Here is a 26,445-nt window from a genome sequence, read left to right as displayed (position 1 = left end):
TCTGGGGCCAGAGCCATGCCCTTTGTCTGGCCTGTTTGGCTTGCCCCTGGTGATAGAGGGGGCCTGCCAGAGCCGACAACTGCCAGCAGCCATGGATCATTTGCAGCCTGAGCCATGTCCTTGCCTGACCAGCTTAGCTTGCCCCCAGTGAGTGAGGGGGCTCGTTGGAGACGGTGATTGTCGGTGACCATTGAACATCTGTGGCCGGAGCTTTACCCCTGGTGAGGGGGGGGCTGCTGGAGCTGACAATCAACAGCAGCCACTGAATACTTGCGGCCAGATCAGTGCCCCTTACCTGGCCTGCTTGTCTTATAGTTTAATTTAGATCCATATGGAACAGAAGGAACAGGAAGGAGGGAGGGCAGTGGAGGGGGCAGCCATCAAAGTAATGCTGGGTAGAGAAAGGTATGGTGGAGGGGGTAGAACATGCCCGCATAGGAGAAGAGGGGCTGGATACCGCACATCTATCCCCTATTCTAGTTCTGCCCCCTACCAAAGGGCACCAGGTGACCATATCAGTATGCCCTTGAGCCACATGGCGCTGTTAATGAATGCCAGGTCAGTACAAAATAAGATTGCCCTCATCCATGATACAATCTTGGATGGGGGGCTGACCTGGCATGGATTACTGAGACCTTGGTGGAAGAGGAGGGTGGTGTTCCCCTCTCCCATCTGTGTCCACCTGGGTACTCGGTCCAGCACCAATGTCGCTCGGAGGGTCGGGGAAGGGGAGTTGCTATAGTCTATAGGAGGTCTATCTCCTTGACCAGGCTTCCTATCCCTTTGAGAGGAGGTCTTGAGGGCCTGTATTGGGTGTTGGGCTTATGACACAGACTGGGGATTCTGTTGGTGTACCGCCCACCCTGCTGCGTACCAACAGTCTCCCTGCCTGAGCTAACGGAGGTCGTCTCGGACCTGGTGTTGAGGATTCCCAGGCTGTTGGTGCTGGGGGACCTCAACATTCATGCTGAGGCTACCTTGACTGGGGTGACTCAGGACTTCATAGCCACCATGACAACCATGGGGCTGTCTTAATTTGCTGTAGGCCTGACACATGAAAAGGGCCATACCTTGGACCTGATCTTCTCAATGGGATTGGAAGGTGATGATCCAGATGTGGAAGGGCTGGTAGTGACCTCATTGTCATGGTCCGATCACTTCCTGGTCAAGCTTAGACTACTGGCATCTTCTTTCCTCTGCAAGGGTGGGAATCTATTAAGATGATCCACCTTCGGAGACTAATGGATCTGGAAGGTTTCCTGAATGCTCTAGGGAATTATCCATCTGATATGGTCGTCGCTCCTGTCGAAGCTCAGGTCACCTTGTGGAATAGGGAGATGACCCAGGCAGTTGACACGATCACGCCTAAGCACTCTCTCCCCACCTGCAGAGCCTGGACAACTCCTTGGTATACATCTGAGCTGTGGGCGATGAAGCGAGTGAGGAAATGACTAGAGCACAGGTGGAGGAAATCACACTGTGAATCTGACCAAACATGGTTTAGAGCCCATTATCAGGCCTATTCCATGCCAATACAGTTGGCAAAATGACAATATTTCACCACCTGCATTGCTTCCTCAGAATGTTGTCCAACAGAGCTGTTTCGGGTGGTCTGTGATCTCCTCCAGCCAGGATTGCCGGTAGAGACACAGGACCACTCAGAAGCTGGCTGTGAGGAATTTGCGTTACAGTTTCGGACAATGTGCATGTATTGAGCAACCTTTGCAAAATGTCTGAACACCCACTCACATCAACAACAACAACTTTACAAATGATATACACACTATTAACGTGAATCTTTTGCAACTGGATGTTGATGACCTCTCCATTGAAAGTCAAGTGCTATCTCAGAGTAGAAATGGGAAGGAAGTGATGACAATATACCTCCTTGTTTTACTCTTCGTTATTAGATCTCTATGTTGTTTGCCAATTCCCAGTGTGGTGTAGTGGATAGAGTGATGGATTTGGACTCTGGAGAACAGGGTTTGAATTCCCATTTGTCCACGGAAACTGACTGGGCGAGCGGAGTTAGTAAAACCACTCCTTAAATATCTCACTTACCTTGAAATTACTATTAGGGTAGCTTTAAGTCAGTTCTTACTTGATGGCACAGAACATACACATTTTCTTTGCCACGTAATATTCAACTATCTCTTGGAGATTAGGTGACAAATTAGGTGCACATTTTCTATATATTACTGACAATTAGAAAAGAAATTTCTGTTCTTTAATAAAAACTATGAAGATGTCACAAAGCATATAGTAGATATCCCTATTCAAGTAACAGAAAGAGAAAGATATTCCAAAAGATGCAGTGCAAATGGGCAAACTGGCTGACAAATGCCAACCCCAGAAAAGCCTATTGAAAAAAAAAAGGATTAATTGGGTATATCCACACGCACCATCATATCCCTTTTTACCACTTGGCAACAGCTACAGGATATGCTACAACAATAGCATATATCACTTTTGCCCAGTGATATAGATGTTGCCTTCTTTGCCGTCTTGTATGTTTTGATTTAATTCACACATAAGTGCACCATCATCTCAGTTGCTACAGAGCTTCCTGTACTGCCAAAGCAACAGTAAGTATTCACTCACTGAACAATAAACACTTATTCAACTTGAGAATTCATGCTAATATAAAGGAGGAGGTTTTGGGGGTTGTTTGTGTTGGATATGCATGTTGAATAGAGAATGGAAAACCTATATATGGTAAGCCCATAAGTTCTTACTAAAATATATCTGGTGGCTTGGGCTCAATAGCATGTAGTGTGCCCACACTCTGGGATGGGAAACAGTTGGAAAAAGGGTTCCTGTCTTTGCAATCCTGGGCAGGCACCTCCTTTTCCGAAATGCAAAGAAAATGCTGATTGGGCTGGGCAAACAACCTCTTAGAGTGCAGTTGCTGTAAGCAACAGAACCCACACTTTCATGCAGAGAGGGAAATGCTAATTTAAATATTTTAAAAAGCAAAATGGAGGATATATTTTGACATTATAGATGATGATGATAATCTCCTAAGTATCTCAAAGTTTCTATGTGCTGTCCAAAGATTAAAACAGAAAACAGAAAGATTAAAACTGGAAACAGAAATACCTTTCTGTTTAGGCAAGCTTTCCCTTAATAACTGAGAGGCATTTTTTTAAAAAATGGTTGCGCTCTGTTGTTTTAAATGTGTTTTAGTATTGATCTTATTACTGTTTTTAATGTAATACTTGTTTAATTCTTTTTAAATATTTCTATGCCTACTCTTTTTAGCTTCTACATATTGTCTTTTTAATGGTGTTTCTTTTTAAGAAGAAAGGCAGAATAAAAATATTTTAAATTAATAAAAGACAACCCCTACCCACAGAATGGCAGGTTACTATGCAAATGATAATAATAACAGGATTTCAGCAGGTAAATGAGCATCTCAGCCAGATGGAAGATTTAATGAAAGATAAATCATTAGATGTTAAACAACAGTTAAGTGAAACTGTACTAACTCCAGAACTGTTTTTATTGAGTGTGATGCCAGGTAACATAGATGGGATAAAGAGTTACCCAGTGAGCTATTTAGTTACAACAGTCAGAAAATGTGATGTTAAAAATAGGATTACTGTCCTGGATTCATCCTTCTTTCCAAAAACTGGAAGAAAACAGAGCCATGGAAACAAGAGAAGCGTACTGAGAAAATAGGGGAAGTGTCAGAAATGGATACTTTTTCAGGCTCGCTGAATGTATGTCCAAGACAGAAGGAAATTGAAAGAGGGGATGTATTTTACAAATGGTCTCGGTTTCCTGATACTGTTGGAGTAACTTAGATTTAAACTAAAACACAAATCTAAGTTGATAGCTAGAGGGTAATCAAATAGTTAAAAAAAGTAGAAAGTTGATTTTTTTACTGAAAAATGAATAGATTGGATGCTTGTATACTTAATATGAATAGACTGGATGATTGTATATTCTGTGCTCTCCTATTCTTAAAACCTTTTCCCTTCCCTTCCATTTCCTTTTACCTTTTGTATTCCCTACCCTATTCCTAGTAGTTTAAAAATAAAATATATATTTAAAAAAAGACAACCCCTACCCACAGCCTGACAATCTGCACACAGAAAGGAAAAAACAGACTAGAACAGCAAGAAATTCAAAGATCAATTCTTGGTTACATAATTTCAGCAGTGCCATCTGATCCAGACAGGTGGGCCTCCCAGAGTACACATACACACACAACTCAGCAGCTTCACCTCTTGGCTGATGACAAAGGCCAGAATTGGCTTTTGTAAGCTCAGCAAAGCGTAGGCACATTCTGATGATTAGATGATAGGTATGTGCTGAAACAACTTGAGCTTTGAGGTGTCCCTGTCTGTGAAGTTTCAAGCAGCCATTTGATGTGTTGATTTATAATATGAAGGATACACGTAAACAGAGGAAGTAACCCAATGGAAAAATATTGCTGTTGGAAATACCGTTTCCACTGCATTTCTATAGCAGGTCAACCAAAGATTAAAAACACCAGTCCACAACTCTTATTTTTATCTCAGATTTAAATAACAAAGGAAAGACCACGTTCTTGACTCAGTTCTGAAACGCATTCTTTGAGACTGAAGTAAACTCTCTGAGCCTTACCAACATGCACACTTTTGTTCATCTAATGCAAGAATCTCTCTGTTCAGAATTACCCATCTTGCTGGAATGTCAAAATTATAGTCTCTTTGGCCATGTATGACCACAGAATTAAGGGTGGTGAGCATTGTAGGTCATGGGGACTCCCAGGGATCAAAGAACATTTTTCTCCCAAGGCAACTCTCATCAACTAGAATAGCAGTGTCCTGGCAACTTTTGCCATGCATTTTTGGGACATTCATTTATAATTTTTCTGCACTGTTCACAAATTACTGATGACTTGTGTTAGTTGTTTTATTTTTAGTAGTTTTTAATAAAAGTGTCACATTCTTCTACCTTTGTAGTATAGTAGGGAGTCTGATACAAGACTGTCAGGCAAAAACAAAATTAAAAATTAAAAAAGCAAAAGACAACAGCACCTTAAAGACTAACCATTATATTTCAATGTAAGCTTTCATGGACCTTCTTAGCACACTTCATCAGACATGTGAGGTGGAAAACAGGGATTAGCATTGTAAAACATTCATGTTAGAGTCTTAAGAGTCAGTGGTGTCTGATTGCTTTTCACATGTGCCATAATTTATTACCTCAATTCTGTAAATATTCCAGCCAGTGACACAAAAACATTCTGGCAAGAGACACAAAACAAGCAGAGAAAGAGAGAAGAGAGGGAGGGAGAGAAGAACTTTAAAGATCAGCTGCAGGATTTAACATGATTAAAGGGAAAAGTAGGATCAGTATGTGTTAATATAGAGAATAATAGTCTTGTTCTGAAATATGAGTCTGAAATAACAGTGGATAACAGCACAATTATTATATTTGGTGATGACTAAAGAAACCTTGACTAATATTTAATCCATTTATGTGTGTCCATCATGTAAATAAATTTTATCTCAGCTATTTCTGTCTGTATTCTTGTTTTGTAATGTGTCTCTTTTCCAGTATAGCAGCTTTCATATATTGTGAAGATATCCTGGTAGACTGAAGTGATTTAAGGTTTCTGTGTATTGCAATTTCTGATGTCTGATTTACATCCATTAATTCTTTTCCATAGAGATTATTCTGTTTGTCCTATGTAGAGTGCAGAGGGACACTGTTGGCAGAGGATGTCATAGATCACATTAGCTGAAGAACAAGTAAAGGTGTCCTTGATGTTGAGTGTGACATTGTTAGGTCCTGTAATTATGTTGCCAGAATAGATGTGGAGGCAGAGTTGGCATTTTGGTTTGTAGCAGGGTTTCGTCCCCATGTCTGTGTCAGTGTTCTGTGGTCCATTGTGTGTTAATAGTTGCTTGAGACTGGGGGTTTTCTGTAAAGCATAAGTCTGCCACCAAGGGCTTGAGAGAATATACAAGGATAGTTGTTCATATACCAACAAATGCCTGTTTTTCACCAATGTGTGAGACCAACTGAAAGTGTACAGAAGAATGTGAGAATGTGGAATCTCTGGTACTGTTATTCTATTTGTATATTCCACTTAACAACTTGACTTTGAACTCAACAGGAGAAATTCTGTCTCTGAAGCAGGAGGCTAAACACAGTTACCTTTAAGCATTCAGAGTAGAGAGATCATTCAGCACCTAAAACACCTCCACCAGCAGCCACTTCGCAGATGCTCTTATAACAAGGATTTCTTCACAGTTGTCCATGCAAGATTATACCATGGAACACTAACTGTATCACCCACCCACACTCTTTTTCACTTTTAGAGTCTCCATTATTTAATAAGGTAGAACTTTGTGGATGGTGTAGAAAGGAAGAAAACCTGGAAGTAACTTAAGGTCAGCTTTAGTTAGTTAATCAAGCCTTCTACCAAATTATTGTACATCTTCTAGGAAAAAAGGAAGAGAAGAATATTCACTAAAAGGAAGCATATTCCATCAGAGAAATCATTTGACAAAGAAAGGTACTCAAAAAGTAAAACTTGATGCATACGGTCATTTGTTTTAAGTGGAACACTACTCCAGAAGGTTGCAAGGGAAAGAAAATCGACCTGACCTATTTTAGACCTTTCTGCTACTCATCACCTGTTGAAGAGTTTAAGTAAATATGTGGCTTAGGAACTTTTAATGGAATGCTATAGGATTCTGTTTCTGCTCCATCAGTTTGAATTAAATCCCAAGCAAACCTACAGGGCTTTTCCCCTCATACGCACAAGTAACTTTTAATGGAGTGCTATATAACACTTGCAATAGTTAGGGCTCACACCATACAGGCATACTATACTAATGGCTTGTTTCCTGCTGCCATTTTAAAAAGTAATTAACTGTGAGAATAAGAATGTGATGGGTTGAACTAAAGTGCATTCTAGCAGTAAGAGGAAAAAGCAATTCATCTGAAGAAATATGCTTGTACACGTGAAACCTTATGAAAATAAAAACTAATTACTCATACGTAGGTGCTACAAGGCTATTTCTGGTTTCTTTTTTTTATACAAAACAGACTAGGGCATATCCAGATGGGCATCTAGTTCACTCTTTGGTTTGCTTTTGATGCTGTTTGGTTTGAATTAAATTATGGAAACCCACACACAAACACATGTTTTGACTTAGAGGGATCCACTGCAGTCCTTTTGAGAGCTGTACCACTCCTTTTCTGGGACAGAGCTAGAGCATGAATTTTGGCACATTCAGAGCACTCTTGATTATCGTGTCCTGTAGTCCATGCACATGGTTAGTTCTCACTCAAATAGCGCCATGGATGGAGTTATCTGATGTAACAAACTTGTGACATATTTGGTGGGTTGTGGCATTGAAAGGGATGGCAGAGAACCGCCTTCCTATATTTTCATCTACTCTACTGTTTTAAATAAACTGAAAGACTGTAATGTGTGATGAAGTGGACTTGTCCACAGAAGCTCACATCAAGAAATATAAGAAGTAGTCTTTAAGCTGCCACTGCGTTTTTGTCTTTTTTATTTTTATTTTGTTGTCACCTATAATGTTTGGGAGCATGGTGGATCTTCAGTTTGTAGGCAAAGCTCTTTCCAGCTTCCCCCTTTCTGCTCCCTGCCCCACCCTCAGGGAGTTGTGCTTGGGGAAGATGTATGTTGAGGATGTGAAAGATGCCTTCTCTCCTCAGGGTCTCCAGTCAGGAGCCTTGTCCACTTACTGCCTGGCCACAATCAGAGTGCTGCGTGTTTCATACCCATCCATTCTGGAACATATGCAGGCACCTACAGCAAGGGAGTGGCAGTAGTGCAAGAGAAACCATTCTGAATGGCAGAGAGAAACAAACAAACAAATAGGTTCAGGTACAAACATCCTCTGTGGGAGGAACTGATGGAGTCATTGCTGTCAGTAGCCAAAATGAGAAACATTTGGTGATGGAGCTGTCTCCAAAAAAAACTGAGAACCAAAGGAGTGAGAACCAAATTAAGCAAACAGAATCTGTGCTGAAAGGGTCCCCTTAATGCTTGTCAGAAAATGACAGTGAAAAACATGTGACATACAAAGGAGATTAGAGAGAGAATGGGCCACTACTTCCAGCACCTCAAGTGAGAAGTTGTCTGCCCATGAATGGAAAATCCCCAAATCCCAAAGACAGTTGATTTCTAGAGCAAACAACACCAAAAGTACTTTTTCCCTTTTTGAGATAAACACTGAGAGACATCCAAGAAGTCCTATGGAATTTTGGAGAGATCCAAGAGGAGGGACATTTCAGGGAGAGATGAAAGGGGTTTTTAACTTCCTCTTCTTCTCAGAGAACAAGAAGTTGGAAGATTCACATCCCTACCCCATTCACACACACACACACACACACACACACACACACACACACACACACACACACAGCTGTAAGGGGAATGAAGATTCCCTAGGGCTCAGTAACTGGAGTTTCCCAGAGAGACTTTCGGTTGTCTTTGGGGCTTTAGTTATCAATTTCCTTCTGCTTTGGCACTTCCTTCTTTTGTTACAGCAACAGTCACCAAGAATTTTTGTTCAAGTTTCAGCATTATAGCCCCCAAAATGGCAGAGCAAACCTCAGTGATTCGTAGGGCCCTCAACTAACCAGGTGCAACTGAAGGTTCTTGAAATGCCCTCTTTGTGCTCCAGCAAGGTACAACTATCTGTCCTTCATCTTGTTGGGACACATTTCCTAAACCAAATGCACACCCCTTGCCAAAATCATCTCATATTAGGTTAGTATAACAACAACAAAAGGGGGTGGGGCGATTATTAACAGCAAGACTGGACAAGCCATAAATAGAGTAAAGCAGTTGCTTTAAATGAAAGACCACCAGGCCAGATAGTAACAGGGTTAACTGTTATTCTTTTAGTCCTCTGTTAGATAGTCTAGTGGGTAGCCTGAAAGTTGTCAGTTAGGGATGTCTGTTAGAAGTAGTCAGCTTATCTATTACTATGTCTGATAGAAGGAAGGTAATACACCAATATGAGTTTGTCCAGCACAAATGTTTCAAGTGCTTTAGTTTATTCTACATATATGTTTTACAGTAAATATTCTTAAAGTTTCTAACATAGCCAAATGAATATTATTTCAACTGCTGGCACACACAAAGTGGAATTACAGATAAAAGCAAAACAGAAATAAAAAGGGAAAAAGAGAGAGAGAGAGAGACAAAAACATGGTGCCACATTCAAGATTAACTTTTATATTATTTTAATGTGAGCTTTTGTGGACAAGTCTCCTTCATCAGGCAGAGTTCAACATCGGCTGCCTTCTGTTCAGCCACCACCTGCTTGCTTTCGTAGCATGGCCATCTAACAGCAATCTAGAGGGCTATTTCTCTAGCTCTAAGTATCCTTGGGACCAAGGCTTTGTGGTGGGGTGAGCAACATTTCGGAGCCTTCACAATGGAGATGGGCAGGCAGCAATTCAAGAAAATAAGATTCCACTCCTGCTGCAACCACCCTCAACCTCTTCCTCCTTTTCTTCTGTCCTCTTCTTCCTCCATCTCCCCCCATGAATATGGCCATGTGGCAGTAGAGGGCAACAGGGGCAACAGGGTAGGTGGGCAGCAAAGAGGGGTGCTTCTTCTTCTGCCTCAGACAGCAGGAGAGCTCCTGTTAGCACCGTGAATGGGAGCCCCGGACATAGAAACAAAAATCAAATGCTACTGCTATTGCCCTTCAGGAAAGAAGACCAACAAGCAGGCCAAAGGAAGGGGAACTCTGTTTAAAAGAACTTTAAAATATGTAGGTATCTTCTGCAATCTGACTTCCAATATATTCCAACTATTTGCGACTCTGTCTTCAACACTGAGGAAAATTACCGTATTTTTTGCACCATAAGACGCACTTTTTTCCCACAAAACATGGGGGTGGAAAGTCTGTGCGTCTTATGGAGCGAAGAAAACAGGTTATATTTTCCTGTTTTTTTCTCCTAAAAAATTGGTGCGTCTTATGGAAAGGTGCGTCTTATGGAGCGAAAATTACGTACATTATGAAATTACGTACATTATGAAATAAGTACATTATGAAGAAGAGAAATTAATCTATATTTATGCATACATGTGTCCAAGAGTGGCCATGAAGTACCGATAAGTTCAAATATGTCTTGACAAGAATTATAGTGAAATCAACTATGACAGGGAATCCACTTTTGTTCTACATGTACCTGCTGTGCTCATGCATAGGACAGACGTTGAGTGGATAACAAAATGAGTACACGAGTAGTGGTAGCTGTAGATTTCTTCCTTTCCATCATCTTATCTCACTTATTCTACCCTAAGAGGCCTTTTTTGTCTTGGATGGAGAGAAAATTATTTCACATGACGGGAAAAAGCAAGAAAAATAGAGGAGGTTTTAGTCCCCTCCAACCTATGTACCTTTTTCCTAGTAAAAATTAAATGTTGTGACCATGTATTTATACATGAAAAGGGCTTTGCATGTGAATGTATAGACAATATGTGGATGCCTCCGTTAGCACTAGTCTGGGTTGTAGTGCCATCTTCACTGCTCTCCAGATATTACTGTCCAGATTGCTGTCTCACACTTTCAGTGAGTCTTTCAGATTTCCAACAATAACAACATTGTTTGGTTTGCTTATAAAAACACCCAACCCATCTGTGATTAAACTAACAGGTTATTTACCAGAATTTCAAACTACTCCCGTTTTTGACTTCTGATGTTGATCTAGCATTTAAATTATGCAGTAAGACCCCCATATCCATGGAGTGTCAGTTCCACAATCTACCAGGGAAACCACAGATACAGTATAGGAACATATAAGGAGGTGGGACAAAGGCCACAAGAGGGGTGCCTCTTGTATATTGTATATATTGTTGGATTTGAAGTGCATTTCATCTCAAAAAAGGACCACAATGGGAAATAATTTATATTCCAGAGGTCTTGAGTTAATTATTTGCTGTATACTATGCATTACTCTTCTCATGGCTGTCTTTCTGATTTCCCTCTGTGAGATCTGATATATAGGATTTCATAAATCTAAATTGGGTGTGAGAGAGACAAGACACCGAAATAGTATACTTTATGTGTGCACACATGCATATGTGAATTTGTATGTTTATTGGTTGTGGTTGTTGTTTAGTTGTTAAGTCATATCCGACTCTTTGTGACCCCATGGACCAGAGCACAACGGGCCCTCCTGTCTTCTATGTCTATTGGTAGTTTATTGTTAAAATGTGCTGTTTGCTGTGTACTGCTTTTCTGAGACACAAAGGGCTGTTAAAATGTGTCTTAAATCATTAATGTTAGATCCCATTCTCCTCCATCAGCAAGTAGTTGAACAAAATGAAGATGAGAAATAAATTGCTTGCATAGATGTTGTGAAATTTTAGTTCATTCACATCTCAACATGCTCCCATTTAACGGACCATTTATTTCATGTGAGAGAGCATCTATCTCCCTGAAAAATTGTCATGAACTTTTTCAATATGCCAATTGAAAGGGCCAATTGGATAAAGTGCTTTCGCAGTTCGAAAAAAGGAATGAGCTTTTAGAGTAAAACTGCTTCTCACTCCTTATCATCCCCAGTTTGTCCTACCAGGGAATGATATGGGCTTCTTTGTCTTCCTTTGAAGAACAAAAGGCAGTCTGGAAACAATTTTCAACAAGAAAGCATCGCACCCACCTCTTCAATATCCTTGCCATTCTTCCAATACAACTTGTTCAAGATTGCTTTCATAGGACAGACAGATGGACAGACAGATGGAGACTAGCTGTTCCACTTAGCATCACAGTGGTCTGAATTATCTTCTCACTACTTCCAAGCCAGATACTATTTTATTGTAGAAAATTATTCAGAAAATTGCCTAGCTTTTGCTTCCAACCTTCATTAAGAGTGTAGTGCGTTTTAAACTAAACGTGATACTATCAAACTACCAATCTGATTAATATATGGTCCTATGACAAAGGTAGGCAATTGTGGCTTTACCAACTTCACCTGCCCCATGCTTCTGAAGGGTCTTTTCAAAAGAGACTTCGTACGTATGGTCACCCTGATTCAAACCAATTCAAGCAAATCACAAAAGTATGCACCACCTGTCTTCCAAGGTGGCTTCCTTTCGAATGGCAAGGACAGATGATCTGTTTCCTATGCTGAGATGAATCTCCCACCTTCTCTGTACTCACGTTCTCGGCTACCTCTTCCTGGGATCTCACCAACACTCTCTTTGTAGCTGGGTTTGTTTCCCCAGATATCAATAGATTTTCAGGATCCTCAGTCATTGAATCTCCTGAGTCTGCTATTCGTTTAGTTATTTGTTTTTCCTGAAGTTTTCTCCTCTGCTTTTATCTAACCACAACTTATCCTTTCTTTCTGTTTCTATCACGGTACTGCTTGCATTTTGCATTAATTTTGAAGTTCCTACATAAACCCAAAATGAATTCAGTCTGAATTCGTAATCTGCCATTGGTGTTTACTAAGGCATTAACCACTGCATTGTATTCTATGTTACTGTCCACTCCTTTGTTTGAATCTGACTGTGAATAAACTGGTGCTATTATATCTCTGAATGGAGGAGCCTCGTGGCGCAGTGGTTAAACTGCTGTACTGCAGCCAAAACTGTGCTCACTACCTGGGGTTCAATCCCAGGTAGCTGGCTCAAGGTTGACTCAGCTTTCTATCTTTCCGAGGTCGGTAAAATGAGTACCCAGCTCGAGGGGCGGGGGGGGAGGCAATATGCAGCTTGCATAATTAACTTGTAAACCGCCCAGAGAGTGCTTGAAGCACTATGGGGCAGTATATAAGCAGCGCACTTTAGTGTTTGTGTGTGTGTGTGTGTTTTGTACACATCCTTTCCATCAGCATTCTTCATTAACATACAGTATCTCCTTTATCTGTTTTCTCTATCTCATCACCATCAATTACAGGTTTATTACTGATTTTTTTACATTTCAATTTCCTTGCTCTGCAACCTTTACTGATCTGTGTAAGCAGCTGTTCTTTGTAACCCTTCTTGCTCTTTAATAAATGTTTTCATTTTCTGTGAATTAGATTCACCACTGCTGTCTATTGATTTTGCCTTTGGTCTTCTCTCAACTCTGTTATTCACCAATGCCACAGACTTTTTAAACATCTCAGAAGCATGGCTTTTCTCTTTTAATTTATTTTTATTTTTGTTTGTATCTAAATTTTTCCTTGTTTGTCCAGACTTAAAATATTTATTTTAATCTAATTTATACTTACACGCACACCAGCTTTTCAACATATAAGTCCTTTTACTAAAGCAGAAAATCCCTCTTAACTTATTTTGGGTTCTGTCTTTTTCATACTGTAAATGTCTGTTATGAGGTACCCCATTTCCCTGAAAATAAGGCCTAACCTGAAAATAAGCCCTAGTATGATTTTTCAGGATGCTCGTAATATAAGCCCTACCCCCCAAATAAGCCCCACTTAAGTGAAACCCCGCCCTCCACCACTGTGCAGCAACCAGAAGAAGATGGCATGACTATATTTGAATAAATGTAGATTGTTGTACATGAAAAAAAAATTAAAATAAAACATCCCCTGATAATAAGCCCTAGTGTGTGTGTTTTTGGAGCAAAAATTAATATAAGACCCTGTCATATTTTCAGGGAAATACAGTAATTAGCTTTAATTTCCTCTGATTTCTCAGTTGGGTCTACTATCTGTTGATATTCCCCTCCCCGTCCATTATGTGGTGCAACACTAAGCCAAGTACAGAGACAAGCTACTAAGAACCCGCAGCGTCTGGCTCCACAGAATTCTAGACCACCCCAAGATGGGATCAAAACAGATCTGGGGTGGATACTAGTCTTGAACAGACAAAAGTTATAGCTGATAAATTTCCCCAAGCCAAGGAGGTTCTTATCACAATATAAGTGTAAATTGCACCTGCTAAATTTGTTAGAATCAGTCTCTTTTGGAACTTTTAACTTAGCCAATTTTATATTGGTAGAGTGTTTATACCACAAAAGCTATAATGCTTGTGCAATTGTCACATTCACAAAAAGAATAAGACCAGATAGGCGGGATAGAAATCAAATAAATAAATAAATAAATAAATAAATAAATAAATAAATAAATAAAGAAGCTCAGTCGAACGAGTGTATGAATACAAGGCTATATTGACTGAAATGGGCATATCTGTGGTAGGAGTCTTTGAGAATCATGCTCCACCTTTGCTATTGGGGTTCTGTACATCAGGTCACATTGAAAGCCCTCAGGTGACAGAAAGGGGTAGCATTAACCTCATTAACTTGGACTGCAATGACACTTCTGAGGGGAGATTTGTATTAGAGAAAACCGCAGATGTTGCAGAGTTGGCTGAAAGTAACCTACAGCAGCCAAGGGAGAAGGCAATGGAACTTACAGAATCCTTGGAACCAGATGAAAATAAATCTCTTAGATTCCTTCCAAGCTCTACCCTGTGATGCACTGAACAATATAATCAAAAGATTTGAACTTTTAAAGGAACACTGAATAAAAATAAGGGCAATGAAAGAAAGACCAAATGAACAATAAGACCATCTCAGAGGACACCTGTGACATTTACCACATGGCTCCTGTTTGTTTCATCAAACAAAAAGCTCACACTATGTATCCCACCAGCTGACACAATTGTGATGCGCCCCTCATGTGTCCTCAGATTGTTTCTCTAGCCTGAGGCCCATGACACGTTCTCTCCTTTCTGCTGCCACCAGTTGACCTCTATCAACACCCTTTAATTAGAAAGACTGAGGTCCAAACTGAGTATAAAGTTGAACACATGTTTATTGATTACAGTTCGCTTAAACAGGTTCTTCACAGACTTTAATGTATTCCTTAGATTAGTAATAACTTGATTCACTCTTAACTCTCTTTATAAGTTCCATGCTTTTAACTCCTAACATGGCCACCCTCTCTAACTACCACAGATTAACTTCTCCTTCAGACTCTCATTTCTGACTCTCACTGACTGAACTCACTGACTAACCTGACTAAGCTCTCTGACTCACCCCTCCCTTCTAGCTTCTCTGGCTTCACTTCCCAACAGCTCTCATTGGTACATACAAATAACCTACTACATGGGCCAAAGCAGGGTGATTGCCACAACACCCTTAGTGACAAAACCCCTATATTAACACCAATACCCAATGTCCCTAGCATTGGGACACAGATAAAAGAAGAAGAAAAAGGAGAAACAGACCTTTTAAAGAGAGAAGATATATGTACCAAACAACATTGGGTCACAGTAGAATTAAATCCCTTGTTTAACATGCCTAATCTAAAAGCAGTTTCTAGTGATTTGAACCCCACTTCAAAACAAAAAATTATGACTCCACCTACCTGGACCCAAATGAGACAACTGGATGAGGAGGAAATCAGCTCCCCTGAGAAAGTCATCAAGAATGCAATTGCCTCATCCAACGATGTCATTCCCATGAAGTCAAATGTAAGCATGGGGAGTCCATCAATGGAGACGATTGAAGAGAGAGATATCATCTCCACTGAGCTACCTAAGAAGGAACACCAGGCCCCAGAAAAAAGTAAAATTCCACCCAGCAAGAGGATAGTAGCTGACTCCACTGATACAGTAGCTCAAGGGAACAACTTTCCAGTTCATCAGCATGTTCACACAATGTAGACAAATCAAGCAATCATACAACAATGAGATAGATCCTTCTGTCCCACAACTAGAAATAATGTGTATTCCTCTGATAAACTCAATTCTGACTGAATTTCTAATCATCAACAAGACCTCTCGCTGACATTTCTCTCCTGGAACATTGCTGGTTGGCAAGGGAAGGTTATAGACCCCTCCTTCCAAAGTTTTATTGGAAAACATGATACTGTACTTCTTCAGGAAACCTGGAAGATGGAAAAGCTGGAGCTAGATGGTTTTGCAAGTTATATACTAAAAACTGACCCTAGCTCTAGAGGTGGTCACTCTAAGGGAGGCCTTGGGATTTTCCTGACTACTAAGCTGCAAGTTACTCATGTCACCTCAGTATCATTATCCAACATAGCAACCTGTAGGTGATCACAGAACAAAGAAAAGCTAATGATGTGGGTGATGACAGAACAATAGGAAGGCAATTAGCCTCAGAGAAAGTACAAAGAATCGACTAGAGATGTCTGAGCCAGCAGAGTCTGAGGCAACCCCTTGAGAACTCTTTTTATTAATACAGTACAGCAAGAGTTACCTCACATGTTATGAGAATTCAGACAGGACACAAGTTACCTAATCACCACTAGGATTGGCCAGAGAAACCCTTTGATCTAACTCTCTAACTCTAAGTGGAAAGGCAGAATGAGAGGTCACCCTGCCCGCTGAGAGCTGCTGCTTCTCTGCCAGGAGTGTTTGCACTCACTGAAACAGATAACAGATAAAATGGCCTTGGGCAGAAGCTTCCCACAGCAACCTGTTGTAATTTTTATATAACTGCTTGCCATATTCTGATCTTTGAACTTTATTTGTTGACAATCAATGTGTATATACCACCTTACTTTAAGATCAGGTCTATCAATAACATATGGGTTACTATTGATAACTATGTACTGCAGAACATCTTGAATCCTTATATCCCAAAGCAATATTTATTATTGCAGGGGATTTTAATGCACAGCTAGTTGCTAATGACGAACGTCTATCGGGTATTGGATTCAGATGATAGTACAGTGGGGACAAATGGTCAAACTTCTAAAGATAAGACATGCATTTATTCAGGGTATTGTTTTGCACAGTTTACAAGGAGGAGGGATCTCTTAATACTGAATATTTCTCTGAATAGGGAACTTATCTGGAGAATATACTCATTTCACTAAAAGGGGTGGTAGTGTGATTAATTATATAGCAATCTCACATTCCACATATGAATATGTGACTCAGTTTGAAATTGGTAAGAGCACAGAAAGCTATCATTTACTCCTTTTTTTAACAATTTATTATTTTTAAACTACTAGGAATGGGGTAGGGAATACAAAAGGTAAAAGGGAGTGCAGGGGATGGAAAAAAAGGTTTTGATGATAGGAGAACACAGAGTATACAATCATCCACTCTATTCATATTAAGTATGCATGCCTCTGATCCATTCATTTTCCAGTACAAAAAAAATATTTGTATTCTTTTATATATATATCTGTATACTATTTGATTATCCTCTAAATATCAGCTTATATTCATATTTTAATTTAAGTCTAAGTTATTCCAACTCTATCAAGAAATCGAGACAAATTATAAATTATATCCCCTCTTTCATTTTCCTTCTGCCATGGACATATCAGCCTATCTGGAAAGCTATCCATTTCTGGTACTTCCCCTATTTTCTCAGTACCTTTTCCCCATTTCTGTGCCTCTGTTTTCTTCCAATTTTGGGGAGATAAAATTAAATCCAAGACAGTAGTCTGATTTTTGGAATCACCTTTTCTGACTATTATAACTGGGTATCCCACGTGGAAACTTCTAATCCCCTCTATGTTACCAACCATGTTACCTGGCATCTCTCTCAATAAAAACTGTTCTGGAGTTTCAATTTCATTCAATTGCTGTTTAGCATCTAGTGGTTTCCCCTTCATCAGGCCTTCTATCTGTCTAAGTTTCTCATCTATCTGCTGAAATCCTCTTTTTATTGTCATTCGTATGGTAACCAGCCATTCTTTGTCTGGCAACATTCCCACTAAGTATGTCCTCCCCCTCCTTGCCCAGAAATTATCACAGTGTTCTCAGAATCCACACAGTCCAGCCAAAAGAGGGTCCAAAGTAAGCATCAAACGGGGAACCAGTCTCTCCTAAAAAGAAAAACCGTCGTAGTCCTGTAATAACTCCAGATCTGATTTTCTTCGGTCCTTCGTCTGTTCTGTTGAGTTCCTCTCGCTGATCAGCTGATAGTTTACTGTCATTTCCCGTGGCTTTATTCTTCCTTCCAAAACCAAAGACACTTCTGTTATCAAAGTCTCATTCGGCTGGCTTCTCCCACTCTTCAGTCTATGTCGCCACGCTGATGATTCATTGCCTATATTTATTCCCAAAAGCCTGTGCCTCCTGCTCCAAAGATAAGGTTGTGCAGAGTTGTGAGGAAAGAATCAACATTTCCCTTTATAATATCTGGGAAATCTTTTCATATCTATCTGAGGAGAATTATTGGTCCTACTGTTCTTATTTGAGGATCTGTCTGCCAATTCTAATTCCCTCATTCTTAAGTGAAATTCCATTTCTTTCCCCCTTCTTCTCATATGTTCTTTTTCTGCCTCTTCTTCCTTCTCAATTTCCAATTCCCTTAATCTCAATTGAATCTGTTCCTTTCCCATCAATCTCTTAAATTTCCATACTTCCAAATTTTGTGGACACTCAGCAACAAGACAGCTTGTGGGTGTATTCCCTTCCCATTTCTCAACATTGACTTGGTCTGCTTCATTTCCATTTCTAACTTTCTTGTCTTCTGGGAAGGCATGTATTCGTATTTCCTTACAATTACCTTGAAACGTTTACCTCAGGAAAAATGTTAAAATTGTTCTTGACACTTATTTCTGTGTCCAGGCTAAGGTTTTACAAGGACTCCTTACTTTACTCAAAACTTTTACCTCAGGAATCCACTGTACTAGTAGTTGTTAAGCTCATATAGCTTTTCAGCAATTCTTCTGCTACTGGCTTCAGTTTTCTTTTTCCAGCATTACCTTATGTTACCCAAAATGTTTGCCTCAGAAGGAAACATTTAATTAACTTGGTCTTCCCCCAGCTTTTCACTATTCTCCTGCCATTTACTGTAAAATTATACCTTAGAGAATAATGTTAGCCAACAGAGCAACTGACCTTTTCAAACAATTCTTAACTCTTTCCCAAATCAGAATTTCCAGTCAACAGGTTTATCAATACTACCACATTGGCTTTGCCCAAGACCTCAGGAGCTCCAGAATCTTCACAGATCTTTGGACTCTGCTCCTCTACCCCAGTCTCTAATTCCACCATATAGGATTTTCAGGGGCCTTGCGTCTAGGGGGATGATCCAACGTAATCTGGATGTAGTCTATCCAACAACGATGTAAATAAAGGACTCCTCCCTGTCCCCATATATGGCATGATGTGTTATTGTAATAAAAATTCAGCCAGCCTTAACTGCCAATTCCCATGGACAATTCTCTGCAGAGACTCCTTTGTTGTCCACATCATTCTTTCAGCTTGCACATTAGTCAACAGAAGAAATGGGGCTGCTGTAATCTGACAAATCACATTAGCTGCCATGAATTGTTGGAACTCTGCTGAGGTAAACTGTGTGCCATTATCTGATACTGTGGTATCTGGTAATCCATGTGTCAGAAACAACCATCGCAATACCTGGATCACGACAGCCAACATCACTGATGAAACCGGAACCACCTCCAGCCACTTTGAATACAAATCCCCAATAATAAAATAAACATGACCTTGCAAAGGGCCTGCAAAATCTATATGCACCCTCAACCATGGTGCATTTGTCATCTGTATGGATCCCTGTAGCATAGCCAGCTGAGATTCCTGACATGATTGGCACGTGTGTGTGTTCAGTCGTTTAGTCGTGTCCGACTCTTCGTGACCCCATGGACCAGAGCACGCCAGGCCCTCCCATCTTCCACCAGCGCCCGGAGTTGTGTCAAATTCATGTTGGTTGCTTTGATGACACTGTCCAACCATCTCATCCTCGGTCGTCCCCTTCTCCTCTTGCCTTCACACTTTCTCAACATCAAAGTCTTTTCCAAGGAGTCTTCTCTTCTCATGAGATGGCCAAAGTACTGGAGCCTCAGCTTCAGGATCTGTCCTTCCAATGAGCACTCGGGGTTGATTTCCTTTAGAATTGATAAGTTTGTTCTCTTTGCAGTCCAGGGAACTCTCAAGAGTCTCCTCCAGCACCACAATTCAAAGGCATCAATTCTTCGGCGGTCAGCTTTCTTTATGGTCCAGCTCTCACTTCCATACAACACTACAGGAAAAACCATAGCTTTGACTATTCGGACTTTTGTTGGCAAGGTGATATCTCTGCTTTTTAAGATGCTGTCAAGGTTTGTCATTGCTTTGCTCCCAAGAAGCAGGCGTCTTTTAATTTCGTGGCTGCTGTCTCCATCTGCAGTGATCATGGAGCCCAAGAAAGTAAAATCTGTCACTGCCTCCATATCTTCCCCTTCTATTTCCCAGGAGGTGATGGGACCAGTGGCCATGATCTTAGTTTTTTTGATGTTGAGTTTCAGACCGTTTTTTGCACTCTCCCCTTTCACCCTCATTACAAGGTTCTTTAGTTCCTCCTCACTTTCCGCCATCAGAGTGGTATCATCTGCATATCGGAGGTTGTTGATATTTCTTCCTGCAATCTTAATTCCAGCTTGGGATTCCTCCAGTCCAGCCTTCCGCATGATGTATTCTGCATATAAGTTAAATAAACAGGGTGACAATATACAGCCTTGTCGTACTCCTTTCCCAATTTTGAACCAATCCATTGTTCCATATCCAGTTCTAACTGTTGCTTCCTGTCCCACATATAGGTTTCTCAGGAGATGGATAAGGTGGTCAGGCACGCCCATTTCTTTTAGGACTTGCCATAGTTTGCTGTGGTCCACACAGTCAAAGGCTTTTGCATAGTCAATGAAGCAGAAGTAGATGTTTTTCTGGAACTCTCTGGCTTTCTCCATAATCCAGCGCACGTTGGCAATTTGGTCTCGAGTTGGCCATCTGAACCCATTTCCCAATTTCTTGGTCCATTCTGGGCCACCACACATAACTATGGGCCAATGCCTTAATGCGTACTATTCCTGGATGTCCCATATGCAATGCTTCCAAAACTCTTTGTCGTAGTTTAGGTGGACGAATGACCCTATTTCCCCAGAGCAAACACCCTTTATGCACTGGCAATTCATGCTAGCGTGAATAAAAAGGCTTAAATCACTCTCCAGCCTCCCAGATCATCACCCTTACCATGCCCAGTTTAAAACTCTGATAATATTGGATCCCTACTTATATGACAACCTACGTCTGAAGCATGAAGTGGTGACTGGGGTAAGTCCTCTATCAACATAACACCGTATGCAGGAGCAAGATCTGCCTGTATACCTGCCAGTGGTAATCGAGTAAGGGCATCAGCATGTCCCAATGCTTTTCCTGGATGGTGACATAACACATAATCATATGATGCAAGAAACACAGTCCAACGCAGCATCTGGGGAGACAGCATTTGAGGTGTCTGCCGATGTGAGGCAAAGATTCCTAATAATGGTTTGTGGTCTGTAACAATTTCAAATTGCCAGCCATACACATAATTATGAAATTTCTTAACTCCTGAATCAAGACCAAGCGCTTCCTTATCAATCTGTGCATAATTTCTCTCAGTCACTGATAAAGTCCTCGAAAAGTATGCAGTCAGAACTTCCCACCCATCAGACATACGATGACTCAACACGGTGCCCACTCCATGTGGGAATGCATCACATGCTAGGACAATCGGTTTCCTTTCATCAAAATGAGTGAGCACACTTTCAGAAGACAACAGGTTTTTTTTACAGCCTCAAATGCCTCATTCTGCTTCCAGCCCCATGCCCAAGGGGTCTTCCCACCCAGCAACTTATGCAGAGGCTCAGCCACTGAAGCCTTATGGGATAAAAAATACATGGTAAAAATGTAAAACTCCCAAAAATGATTGGAGTTTCTTTTTTGAATGTGGCACTGGGGCATTCCTTATTGCTTGCATTTTGGTGTCTGTGGGATGGACACCCGCTGCATCCATGAAAACCCCCAGAAACTCCACCTGCGATACCCCAAACTGACACTTTTCTTTTTTAACCTTCAGGCCTGCATCCTGCAGGTGGCCCAGGACCTCTCGGAGACACTTCAACAGTTCCCCCACTGAACTTCCTGCCACCAGAATATCATCAAAATATGGAATGACTCTAGAAATTCCCTTCAGTAAACTCTCCATTAAACTTTGAAAACTTCCTGGGTCCATGCTTACGTCAAACTGCAATCGCTTGACCTTAAATGTACCCCGATGAGTCACTATAATTTGAACCTCTGCTGGGGCATCGTCTACTGGCAATTGTTGATATGCCTGGGCTAGATTCAATTTAGCAAAAACCCTTCCCCCTGCCAATGATGCCAAGAGATGACTTACTTCTGGAACAGGGTATGTGTGTTGTTGTAATGTCTTATTAATAGTATACTTATAATCCGCACAAATTTGCACTGTTCTATTTGGCTTCAGGGGGGTCACAATTAGGGTTTCCCACTGAGCATGTGACACTGGTTCTAATATTCCCTGCATAGTCAGTCAGTCTAACTCCTCATCTGTTTGGGGCTTTAATGCGAATGGCACCCTCCTCGCCCTCAAACGCCTAGGTACTACAGCTGGGTCAAGATTAAATGATATTGGTGGGCCCATGTATAACCCCAATGAATCATAGAAAAGTGAAGTTGGAAGGGGCCTACAAGGCCATCAAATCCAGCAATCAAAGCATATCTGCCAAGTGCTTATCTAAGTTTTTCTTGAATCATCAGCTACCCTGGGGAACCCCTCATAAATTGCTTCAACATTTAACTGATCTACTTGGTGAATGCCCAACACTGTAATGCCCAATGGCTCAAACCAGTCCAAGCCCAGCAGGTTTGTGTGATGTCCTTCCACAACAACAAGCTGCAGGGGACCACTAAACTTCTGATAGTCCACTCAAAATGTCCCCATCCCCACTACTGGAACACGCCGTCCCTGGTAGTCTATCAGCTGTACTGGTGGTGGTTGCAAATGCCAATTTCCTTTCACTGTACAGATCCAATGAAAAGTCTCTCTTGTAATTATCGACAGGGCTGACCCCGAATCAACCTCCATTTCACATAGGACCTCCTGAATGTGTACTGTTACGGTTACTCTAGTTTTTTCATGTGTTCTCATCTGGACACTCTGAATGGGGACAGGATCAGAGTGATTAATAACAGAATGACACTCCTCCACTTGAAATCCTCCCTTCTGCTCTTCCCATGCTTTATGCTGTAACAGGGAGACTTTAAAATTACTAGACCAACAAACACAGGCAATATGACCCATTCTGCCACATGCCCTGCATTTCACATCATGAAAATGGCAGGACCTCCTCTCATGCTGCCCTCCACAGTGTGTACACCCAGTCCCATGAGGCAGTTTGTTCCATTTCACTTTCTCTTAGTCCAATGTACCTCCTCTTCCTCTCCAGAATTATCTTGCACACTCCCCTAAAGGACTGGATCCGCTTTCCTTGGCAAGGGTAAACTCCATGTCATGCCGACCTCACGCGTCGACAGAGGTCTGCCACCTCAGCTGCTATTGCCTCCTCCAGGAGAGAAGTTAAAGGTCAATTCCTTCTTAGCAAACAAACACCAGGGCAGTTTCTCATCTCTCAGTCCACACACCAGACGATCCTTCAAAGGAATTTGTTTACAAATTTGTTTCTAAATCTGTAAATTTACAGCGCATGGCTGCTTGTCGCAAAGCTGTTACAAATCCTGTGATGGACCCTTCTTAATAATGTTGTTTCCTGCAATGGCACTTTCGCAATAAGTGCCCTGGCAATTAGAAAAAATTGCCACACACATACATAACCACTAAAGAATATAGCCTTCTGCAAAGCTGAATCTGTAATTCCTTGAACAGTCAAATAAAACTCAAAACATTTTATGTAAGAGTCCCAATCTTTGGCTGCTTTGTCAAACGGCTCAAACTGACCTGACAGCCATTCTCACCATTGCATCGCTTCCTGGGTGGAGCACTCACTTCAGTAATTCAGGCTATCTCCCTTGTCACATCCCACCTTCCTTGCCAGTGTTAAATAGTGGGTTCATGACTCCAAGTCGTAAATCAGCGTGCCTTTATTCAGCATTTCCAGGCAACAAGATAAGAGGACTGCTAGTAAAACACACATGCTCATTTATACAATGCTCACCCAAGGAACCACTCCACTCCCACTAATTACCTGCAGCTGGCCAACAACCCAATAGCACAGGTAAAAGAAAAAAGGAAAAGAGGAAAACCAAATATTAAATGGATTGACTCCATAGAGGAAGCCATAGGCTTGAATTTGCAGAAGCTGAGAAGGACTGTTAAAGATGGAACATTCTGAAAGTTACTCATTCATAGAGTCATCAATGCTTATTACTTTAGTATAGTAAGTCACAGATAGAGTAGACCTGAGTATATGAAAACCTATGAAATAGTTGACAGACCAAATCCCCATGGACCTACTTTAATGCGATTTGCTACACTTAAGCAACAGAATTTTGGTGACTGAGTTAGGAAAGATAATGGGAATACTAATTCTGGCTATCCAATATGGAGATATAGAGAGGCATGACTGTCCCCGCCATCCCTTAGAACAAAGGCAATATATCATTCTTCTCTGCCATTTCGCAGAGAAGGCTAAGAAGGACAGGTGAGAGGGAAAGGAAATGACATCAGCAACCTAAGACTATCAGTCTAGGTTAAAGGAAGGTCAGGATAGGTAAGAACAGATAAAGGACAGTCTAGGAAGTCCTCTTCCCCATGGAGACATGCATCTTCTTCAGTTGCACCCAATCTCTTCTAACAGCACTTACGTACGTAGGAGTGCTTCAGCACAGGAGCACCATGCCATCAGAGGTATACCCTGACTGTTACCTTCTCTCTCGGGAATATATTCTCAGAAACGTTGCTATAAAAGTCTGGCTCATGTTTACAAGGCAATTGATCCCAGATGGTTATTTCCATGTTACTTTGTGCTCCCCCTTGTTTTATAAGTAACAACTAAAGTGTTACTTATAAAACTATAACCTCATTTCATCAATAACTACAACTGTTTTTATAAAATGTTCAATCTGCTACTTACACATTACTTAGATGCTACTTCTTTATTTTATTAGATGCCTTAAAATTTTTAAGTGTGAATTTAATAACTTTAAGGTATTCAAGAAAACGATAAGCATGGTGCCGTTTAAATTTTACTTTCTACATTGCTGAATTAATGTCTTCCTTTGTAAAGGGAAAAATAGGAAAGGTTTTGTAACATTGTTTATTCTTAGCCTATTGGTCAGAGGATAATTTATTCTGATCATCTGAGGACTGTTTTCACAGTTGGAAATATGTTTTCCGGAATTGTTCCTTATGACCAACTCACATTAATTTTGAAGCACTGAAGCAGGTTCTCACCAAGGAGTAGACATCATCCTTACTTTCTCTGACAGTTGACCCCTCATCTAGAAGTCACTTTTGATAGCTTAGCATGTCAAAACAGGAAGTCAAGGTGTATTTGTCCAAAGCCTGCACAGACTTCAAAAAGAATTAAGCAAGGTACTGTTAATTCATGTAAAACAAACATCAGCTTATTATTAATACAAAAACAGATTGACTTGCATTCTTCACTCCACAATTAACTGTTCTTTTGTGTTAGAAAGAGTGTTGATATTTGTAATCCTAGAATGAGCTCTAGGCAACAGCAAATATTAACACCCAGAAGATTAAAATGGCTTCACGTGCTAAACAAATTAGTTTGCATTGTGCTTGTTATCTAAAATTTTCAACCAGACCCCTTTCAGGTTTCTCAGGGCAGGTACCCAAAACTGTTGTCTTTCTTTGAAAATTAAGTCTTCACTGTCATTAAGGAGTTTAATCTATTACACTAATGCCACTGGGATCCTTGTGCACATTTGCTTTTGCAATGAAAAATGCCCACTCTTGCAATATTCAAAGTTGTTTGTAATGTCTTATGCCCATAAAATTTATGAAGCAAGAGCCACCCATCTTCATTTGGAAGCCATAGCTTTTGTCATATCTCACTTAATTGCTTCCCCCATGGCTTTAAATCAAGGACAAACTCTGTTCAATATAATTACTTATTCCTGCCACTCTTAAGGGGGAAGCTGTATTGTAAAAAGCTTAGCTGAGGAAATGTTAGCAATTGCTAAATGAAGGTGACTTTTGCTGATAAATGGGTTAAAGGTGTACTTACTTTACAGTTAATACATAAACTTGCTGGGTGCAGATTTCTGTAGCTCATATATTCCACAATACAGTAATAGTCAGAGGGTGGAATGAATAGAAGTTAAGAATTTACAGTTTACGTTGTTCCATTTTTTTTTTCTTACAACCTTCATATCCAGGATTCTTGTACAAAAATTCTGCACTCAGGTATAAAAGGAAGAACTGAGAATCCCAGGTGCAAGGAATGTGAGCTATTGCCAATTTTGTCATTTTATTTATTTATTTTATTTCATTTATAACCAGCCCTTAGCCTAAGAGGCTAAGAAAGGACGACGAGGAGGATTGCTGATATCTTTGTAGGCCTGTAGATGTTATTGTTGGTAAGGGTAAGTATGGTGCCACTGATATCACTGAGGGCAGAAATAAGACTGGGTGTTATAAAAAACATGCTGTTTTTCTCATTTTTTGCACATTGTCAAGAATCTCATCAGTCTTTGCATCGAAGAGGCCTACTCCATTGAATGGTAAGTCAGTT

At 40.6% G+C, this 26,445-nt stretch overlaps 1 long non-coding RNA gene across 2 annotated transcripts in view; it reads right to left on the bottom strand.

Annotated features, from left to right (window-relative positions):
• LOC140701319 (uncharacterized) overlaps positions 1–23,760 on the bottom strand; it is a 75,909-nt gene extending 52,149 nt beyond the window's left edge. For both annotated transcript variants that reach the window (XR_013537938.1, XR_012080265.2), the window contains exon 1: positions 23,685–23,760. This is a non-coding gene — a long non-coding RNA (uncharacterized LOC140701319). The remainder of the gene's footprint in view (positions 1–23,684) is intronic.
• Between the last annotated feature and the right edge of the window lie 2,685 nt (positions 23,761–26,445).

Source organism: Pogona vitticeps, chromosome 1 (assembly GCF_051106095.1).
Source record: "Pogona vitticeps strain Pit_001003342236 chromosome 1, PviZW2.1, whole genome shotgun sequence".
NCBI lineage: Eukaryota > Metazoa > Chordata > Lepidosauria > Squamata > Agamidae > Pogona > Pogona vitticeps.
The sequence above is the reverse complement of the archived record's forward strand: the minus strand, read 5'-3'. Positions and strand labels throughout refer to the sequence as shown.